Source organism: Mastomys coucha, unplaced genomic scaffold (assembly GCF_008632895.1).
Source record: "Mastomys coucha isolate ucsf_1 unplaced genomic scaffold, UCSF_Mcou_1 pScaffold1, whole genome shotgun sequence".
Lineage (NCBI taxonomy): Eukaryota > Metazoa > Chordata > Mammalia > Rodentia > Muridae > Mastomys > Mastomys coucha.
Genome location: NW_022196891.1, coordinates 46,757,141 through 46,765,880, shown reverse-complemented (window position 1 = coordinate 46,765,880; position 8,740 = coordinate 46,757,141). Strand labels below are relative to the sequence as shown.

Below are 8,740 nucleotides of genomic sequence, written 5' to 3'. Positions count from 1 at the left end.
TCTTTCAGTGCTGTTGATTCTTTCTGCTTTTGGTTCATAACAACAAAATAATGCATATATATACACACACATACATATGCGCACACAGCAAAGAAAGATTATCATCATCATCGAAAAGTGCCGTGGAATAAATATATTCCACAAAAATATATTCTGTGAAAAATTTTTTCACAGATAACATGCATAATTGTTGGCTTGGAATGTTTTACCTACCAAATTACCCAGATACCTGGAGAGTTGCTGTTATTTCACGATACTGTGTCAAAGTAGATACATTCTGTTCAAATTTGTAAAGAAATTTTCATATGTGTCCATAGTTAACATTTTCTTCATTCTTCAACTGAACAAGGAGTCAATAGCAGTGTATAACTCTGGCCAGACACAGTCTGTGGTAGTCCTGCGTCAGTGTCCTGAATGCTGGGCTTACAAGAATATACTACCATGATCCTGTTAGTGGTGGCACACGCCTTCAATCCCAGCACTTGGCAGACAGAAGTAGGTGGATCTCTGTGAGTTCAAGGCCAGCCTGGTCTTCAGAGAAGGTTCCAGAACAGTCAGGGTTACACACAGAAACTCTGTCTCAAAAAAGAAAAAGAAGATATTGCCATGTCTAGCACATGATCTTTGAAAAATTTTGTTTATAGTTTTAACTAGAGAACACTTCATATAATTTATATATTTATATTTATAGCTTGATTTACAGTTGATACTGTGATAATTATATTGCTTTATGAAACTAATATCATAAAAATCACCAATGTCTTACCCTATACCTATAAGAAAACAATAACAAAAGGGTCACCAGGCATGGTGACATATGTCTTTAATCCTAGCACTAAGGAATCATAAGCAGGCAATCTTTGTAAGTTTAAGGACATTTTGATCGATACAGTGAGTCCCAGCACAGTCAGAGTTATCAGACCCTATCTCAAACCAAACCAAACCAAAGGAATGGCAGTAATAGTCCACATTTATAATCTCAACACTTGGGAGGCTGAAACAGGAAGATTTCAGTTCCAGGCCATCATGGACTACAGTGTAACACCCTGTACCATGTGTGATAGGCCCAACAAGCAGCTGAAAGAGTCGGATGCAGATACTAGAACCCCACCAATGGACAGAAGCTGGGGACCTCTGTGGTTGAATTGGGGGAAAGCTGGAAGAAGCTGAGGAGGAGGGAGACCCTGTAAGAGGACCAGCAATCTCAACTAACCTGGACCCCTGAGATCTCCCAGACCCTGAGCTACCAATCAGGCAGTATACACCAGCTGATATGAGGCCCCTGACACATATACAGCCAAGGACTGCTTGGGCTGGCCTTAGTGGGAGAAGAAGCACCTAACCCTTGAGATAGACTTAAGGCCTCTTGGAGCCTGGGAGGAGGAGGGGTCAGGAGCCAGACTGGGAGGGGGATGAAGACTGGACTGTAAAAAAGGGTTAAAGAATAAAAAATAAAAAGGAAACTAAATCATCACAAAAAAAATCTTGCTTGTTTGTTTATATATCATTTCAGAATTCAAGCAGAGAAAATGGATGTTTGTAGCCTTGTCTGGCTTGGAATTCACAGAGCCCTGCCAGCCTCTGCTTTCCTTGTGCTAAGATTTTAGGCATACATCACCCTGCCCGGCTGAGAAAAAGGAATTTTAAGATGCTTATCAATGTTTCTAGAGAAGAAATAATTCCCCCCTCCCCCCAAAAAAAGTTTGCTGACCTTCATTTCATCTTGTTCATATATTTTTTGTAAAAGTAATTTTTTTTTTCCGGACTATCAAACAATGAAAGACACTGGGTATCGTATTCTAGCCCTGACATTAGAGCACTCTCAAGGGGCTTCAGCTTTTCACAAATGCCAAGGCATCAGAGCGACTCACATGACTGTATTTGGAACACTGTGTGACAGCAAAACTTTGAAAGGCATTTAAAATGATGCCACCTCCTTCCCTACGCTATCTTCCCCAAGCTATGCCTCTTTCCTAAAGTACGAGAACACTAAGGAATAGTAAAGGGCCCTGAAGCTTGAAAGCCCAGCCATGCTGGGTGCTGTGTACCAAGGAATCCTCCCGCAGAGAAAGCAGAGGTCCGTCTGTTTTAGTCTCTTTCCCCAGGTTGAGCACATCTACACTCTGCCTGTGTGTTCTCCTCTCCTCGCCTCTCTGTGAGAAGAGACTAAGTGAGCAAGTTCTCTCTAGAGTCCCTGTGAGAGAGAAAGCTTACGGTTCAGTTACATCCCATCCCCAGGTAGTCAGGACACAGATTAGACTGTACAGAGGAATTTTAGGAGGGCATAAGCATCTGGTCTATATAACTACAGCACTCTGAACTTTATGAAATAAAAACAAAGTAAGACAGAATGATAGGCCCCATGGATCACAGGCCTGTGATATTGGAAAGAAGAGGCTGGAGAGGCCAAGATCCGTAGCATGCCTCAAAACAGACAAGAAAACAAAAACAAAGCAGAAAACAAACAAAGTAAAAAATAATCAAAACCAAAAAAGCCGCAAAAAGGAGGGAACGCCCCCACCCCGACCTCTACCACCAGCAGCCAGCAGCCACCATCACCAGCAGAACCAGGCTAGGGATGGCTCTGAATCCTCATTCCTCTCTCAGATTTTTACTAAAGCCTTTCAGGTGACTCGAAAATGTGAGTTTACAGTAAACATCACATTTTAGTGGCTTCTCGGTTGAAACCATTTTTTTTTAATGTCTATGACATTCTTGATCTCTGTACATACATACTTCTCCTTGCCCTAGTATTGCCTTTCAGGGCTGGTGAATCCCCTGCCTTAGCTCCCTGAAGCAGACAGTGTTCAAAGCTCCCCGCCCCCACCCCCACCCCCGCAATGAGGTTCCCCGAGGATATTTGAGTTGTTTGTCCAGATACGTACCTTTTAGCCGAGTCTTGCAACCTCTCGAAGCCTCTAAACAGTAAAAGCTTAGCAGAGTGCTGTGGTTCATTCCTATCCTGCAAACCAATACTAACAAAGGAAAGCAGGGGTGGGAGGGGGGCTCTCCACAAAGCCAAGGCCAGCCAAAGACTGTGAGCTGGCGCCCTAGGTAATAAAGGCACCTACCTGCAGCCAAGCCAGAGGACCTGAGTTAGATCCCCAGAAAGTACAAGATGAACTACAAGTTGTCCTCTGACCCCCATAACACAACCTCATAGGTGTACACACACAACATAGTATTTTTTTTAATGTTGATTTGCCCTGATTATAGTTTAAAAAAGAAAAAAAAAGTGCACAGCTGCCTCTGACTGGACAAAACCCTTGGGATTACGGACCCTGTCACTGCTTGTATGCCTCCACTTTCATTTTTATTTACTCTTTTAGTGTGATCAAGCATTTAATTCATTTAAGAAATTGAACTGAAATAAAGATTTTTAAGGGTTGTCTGTACTGTTGGAACAAGAATCACGTTCCTGAGCACAGAAAAAGGACTTATTATTACCACGGCTTTTGATGCATCTCATTCCCCAGGCTAGCCTGGGGCTATGTAGCTGCGGGCAATCCTCCCACCTCCACCTGGAGAATTTTTTAGGCCTCCTGAATTACAGGTCTGCACCACAAAAGCAAATTTCAAGCTCTAAGCTGAGGATAGAGCAGACACCACCAACCTAGCTCCATCTACGTTCCCTATTTTGCCTTTTAAAGTTGAGGAATGTGGGTGTTTTACTTACGACAGAGCTAGAAATGGGAAGGAGCCCGGGCAAACAAGGCTGTCTGACTGCAAAGCTTGAACTTTGTCTTAGTAATCTGAGTGTTAGCGGTAGGGGCTCTGCATGATATATAGTGTCAGAGTCAGCCTAGGGACCCACCATTGCTTGGTAAGCACTATGTCTCTCTAGTGCTTTCAAATAGGATTCCAAATTATTTATGGCACATATTACTTTGTAGGTGAATGAAGAGAATTTCAAAAAAAAAAGAATATCCATGCTAATTTATTCAGTTTGAAGGTCCCCCAAATTAGAGATTTTATACAAGTATAATTAATTAATTTATTTATTATTTTTAAATCATAGTCCAGCTGGCCTCAAAACAAAAACAAGAAATCAAAAAACCCAGCCTCCTGCCTCTGCTGGCAACACCTGCTCCGGACTGGATTGTTCAAGTTCTTTCTTTCAAGTAGGATTTCCTCCAAGTTAAGGAGCATTTCAAAACCTAAATCAAGTCTAAATAAAATATAGTATGATAATGTTAGATTTTGCATTTTAAAGGGAAGGTTTCAGGGTGTGGGCGAAAGGAACATTCTTACCCTGTGTGTCATCACCACCCTTTTACTGCTGAAGGAGCAAGAGTGTTTGCCCATTGGCCCCTTTTCTTAGGCTCTTTCAGAATACTAAGTCAGTGCAAGACACTCCCTCAGGAGCATACCCCTCCCTGTGTTTGTGATGCCGTCATCATGAGCACTGTTTTGGTTAATAGCCAGGGAAAAGTCACGCAATAATGCTACCACATCACCTACTGGGAACAATAGGGACCATGAAAGGCAAGGGAAACTCTATCCGCACAGAGGCCACGTGATGGGAGGTCCGGAGGTAGAGAGGTAGTGATGGAGGCCCCAGGATGCAAGGGTAGCCGAACACCTGGCTGCTTTTGTTTGTGATTATCTAGGAAAGAAACCAACCCGGGTGTGAACTGTAGGTGGTTTGTTTCACGTTCTTAATTTTGTGAAATCCTGACTTTTTTCTTGAGTACTTCCTGGAAATTTGGCTTCTTTGTAATTGGAACATTTGTTCCTGAGAGTGAATGTACACGGACCTCTCCAATGACTTGTGCATTGCTTAAAGTATTGCTCTGTATCATAACTCACAACTGCAACCTGAGCATTTGGAAGAGCGAGGCAGAAGGACTGCCTTGAATTGAAGGCTAGCCTAGGCTACATAGGACGTTCACAAGAGCTGATGGGCTGGTTCGGAGGACGTGGTGGTCTGAATGAAAATGGCCCCCTAGGCCCATAAGGAGTGGCACTATTAGGAAATGTCATCTTGGAGGATGTGTGTCACCGGGGCTTTGGGGTTTCAAATGCTCAATCCAGGCCAGTATCTCTCTGTCTTCCTGCCGCCTGCCTACCCAGATGTAGAACTCTCAGCTTCTGCAGCACTACATCTGCCTGTGCCCTGGGAGTGCTTCCCGCCATGATGATACTGGACCAAACCTCTGAATGTAAGCCAACCCCAATTAAATGTTGCCTTATAAAAGTTGCGTGGTCATGGTGTCTCTTCACAGCAATAAAACCCTCACCCTGAGACTGGTAAGAGCACAAGTCTGACAACTTGTGCCGAATTTCCAGAACCCATATGGTAGAATGGGAAAGAGAGTCAACGTTTGCACACACACACACACACACACACACACACACACACACACACACTCACACACTGGATGTAAACTTAAAATAATTAAAATGCAAATATAAAAAAGTTTAGTAGAAATTGCAAATTTTAATACAGAACTTTAATACAAAAAAATTAAATTCAGATAGTCACGTTAAACATAGCAACAGTCAATCTGATCCCTCTTGAATTCTGATTGAGTTTAATCGGAGGGGTGGGTGAGTTTAATTGAGGGGTGGGTTTTTCTAAAATGGTTCCTACTTCTTAGATTACATAGCAGAGTGATTTGTAGAATTTTTACTACTTATCTTGAGCTCTTTCCTTATGAAAAGCCTTTGGCTGTTAAGTTCTGCAAAAGTCAGTGTTTCTGGGAGAGGGAGGAAAAGATCTTTAAAAAGGGCCAGATGGGAGGAAGGGGGTCAAAGGATCTGTGGGGCCTAAAAGAAAAAAAAAAAAAAAGGAGGGAGAAGCAATCAGTTTGAGTTCTTAATAGTATATTTGAATTTACTTTGCAGGGTGACAATCATAATTAAAAATGGTTTTTTGTTTGTTTTTGTTTGTTTGTTCTTTAATTAAAAACTTCAGTGGGCTGAAGAAATGGCTCAGCAGTTAAGTAAGAGAAGAATCCTTGCTCCTCAGCTGTGAGGCCTGCAGTTCAGATACCAAGTCCAGTACCATGCTGCTGGCGTTTGAGGGCACCTGCACTCAGACAAACACAGGGATACATGGAATTAAAAATATCAAGAATATGAACTAACTAGTACCCTCAGAGCTCCCAGGGACTAAAACTCCAACCAAAGAGTACACATGGTGGGACTCATGGCTCCAGCAGCATATGTATAGCAAAGGATGGCCAAGTAGGTCATCAATGGGAGGAGAGGCCCTTGGCCCTGTGAAGGTTCTATGCCCCAGTGTAGGGGAATGCCTGGGCCAGGAAGTGGGAGAGGGTGGGGTGGTGAGCAGGGGGAGGGGGGAGGGAACAGGGGTTTGCTTTATTTTATTTTATTTTTTTGTTTTTGTTTTTGGAGGGGAACCTGGGAAAGGAGATATTGCAAATAAAGAAAACATCTAATAAAAAAAAATCAAGAATAAGTACTAGGGAAAAGAACACTTTATATTGGTGGCACATGTCTGAAATCCCCGTGCTTTAAATCTAAGGCAGGAGGAAGAGAATAAATTAGTGCCCAGCCTGATCTCCATAGGGAGGTGCAAGCCAGCAAGTGTTCATAATGAGACCTACCTCAAAACAAAACAAAGCAAAGCAAAAAAGAAAAGAGGGGCCAGAAGTATGGCCTAGTGTTTATGAGCACTTGTTCTTGCAGAGGACCTGGGTTCCATTCTCTGCATCCACATGGCACACAGCTGTCAGTAACTATCGTTGCAGGGGTATCCAATATGCTCTTCTCTGTCGCAACAGGCATGCACATGGTACATGGTACAAAGTCATACATGTGAGCAAAGCACACACACACACATGTACACACACACACACGTACACACACGCACAATCAAATAAAACTAGACGGTGCTAGAAAGATGGCTCAGTGGTTAAGAGTACTTTCTGTTCTTGCAGAGGACCTGAATTTACTTTTTAGCATCCTTGCTGGGTGGCTTATAATCGCAGTTCCAAGGGATCTGGTACCCTGTTCTGTCCTCCACGGCTACCTTCACCTTTGTGACATTCACTCACACAAACACAAAACCAATAAAAACAAATCTCAAAATAAATAAATAAACACCCCCTCGAATAAAAATGGACATAGTGATAGTCCCTGCACACAGCAGGGAGAGGCTGAGGCAGGAGGATTTCTTTGAATCTAAAGCTAGCCTGGCGTATATAATGAATGCCAGGCAAAAGCCGGTCTCAAACAAACAAACAATCCACTTTCAGTTTCGAAAAACAAACTATTCCTTCACAGGACACTGCAAAGAAGGGAGGCAGGAGGAACTGCCATTCACACCTCCCGAAATGCTGACATCCTCCTAACTACAGTACATCAAACCGTTGGCACACACCCACCAAGCTTCCTCAGATTTTACCACTTTCACCTGATAGTCAGAAATATAGTAGTTAATTCATTTTGATGTTGTTATTGCAGAAGAAAATGGCAGGCCTTCCCAGAGAGGGTACTTCAGCTGGCAAAGATGTTACTCTTTCTTCACGAATCACTTGACATTCTTTCTTTTATAAACTCTCTCCTTATATATCTTTCATGCAGGTTTTAATTGCTTTTAAATATATTTAGTATTTTGAAAGCTACGGATAACTCAGACAAGGTTATTTTGTCCCCCATTTTTTTTTATTGGATGTTCTTCATAATGCTCATTGCAAACTTATCTGATGCTACTATGTTTAGTGTGTTTCCTGTGTTCCCATTCTAGACATTCATGCCTGTGGGGGACAAAATAACCTTGTCTGAGTTATTCGTAGCTTTCAAAATACTAATATATTTAAAAGCAATTAAAAACCGCATGAAAGATGTGTAAGGAGAGGGTTTGTAAAAGAATGGGAACACAGGAAACACACTAAACGTAATAGCATCAGAGAAGTTTGCAATGAGCATTATGAAGAACATCCAATAGCCTGAGAAGTGTTGTCCAAGAAGTTCTTTTAGTTTAGGTGATTAGAGGAAGACTTTCTGAGGAGGAGAGACATGAACTGAGATTGACTTTTGAGAAGACAGACCCGTGTGATACTCTTCAGAAAAAAAATCAGAAGAGTGTCACCATCTTGAGAATCATTGCTAATAAACAAATCCCAAGAAGGCAATGTGGCAGGTGTAGGAAACACAGGTGCGCCTGTGGTGTAGATGTGGCTTGTTAGCAAAACTCACATTGAAATATAAGTGGCCATAAACATGATTGCAAGGTGGCTAGGCACTTCAGAGGCTTCTGGATCACAGGGGCTTCACCATTAAGAAGTGATAAAAGAACTTCCCCACTCCACCACGACGTAGCAAGACCGCCATGCCCCTCCTCTTCCCACAGCCAGTTTTCCCATTCTCCCTGCACCCGTTGATGCATATCGGGCAGAGGCACTGTACAGAAGCTAGTTTGAGGCCACCTAGCTTCCACAGCCATGAGCAAATCATCCATCTCAAGCACTCCGTTCCAACAACAGAAATTGAAATATGACAAGTACGGGAAGAACAGTAGATTAGCTCAGTGACGGAGGTAGGAGATGGATGATTGAGGTCCCTATAGCATAGGATAAGAAGCTTATATGCATTGCAGGATAAGAAGTCAGTAGAAGATTTCAGACACAGGAGAGCCATGATTAGATTGATATTTAAAAGATGCAAACTGAAGCTGGGCGGTGGTGGCGCATGCCTTTAGTCCCAGCACTTGGGAGGCAGAGGCAGTTGGATTTCTGAGTTCAAGGCCAGCCTGGTCTACAAAGTGAGTTCC

The 8,740-nt window shown here is 42.7% G+C and overlaps 2 long non-coding RNA genes across 2 annotated transcripts; both read right to left on the bottom strand.

Moving 5' to 3' along the window:
- Positions 1-280: 280 nt before the first annotated feature.
- On the bottom strand, positions 281-2,976 carry LOC116070518. The gene is made up of 2 exons (XR_004110444.1): positions 2,886-2,976; positions 281-575 (listed from the first exon to the last, which is right to left on the bottom strand). It is a non-coding gene; the product is annotated as an uncharacterized LOC116070518 (long non-coding RNA).
- Positions 2,977-3,980: 1,004 nt separating this feature from the next.
- LOC116070515 lies at positions 3,981-4,327 on the bottom strand. Its single transcript, XR_004110443.1, has 2 exons — positions 4,252-4,327; positions 3,981-4,168 (listed from the first exon to the last, which is right to left on the bottom strand). It is a non-coding gene; the product is annotated as an uncharacterized LOC116070515 (long non-coding RNA).
- Between the last annotated feature and the right edge of the window lie 4,413 nt (positions 4,328-8,740).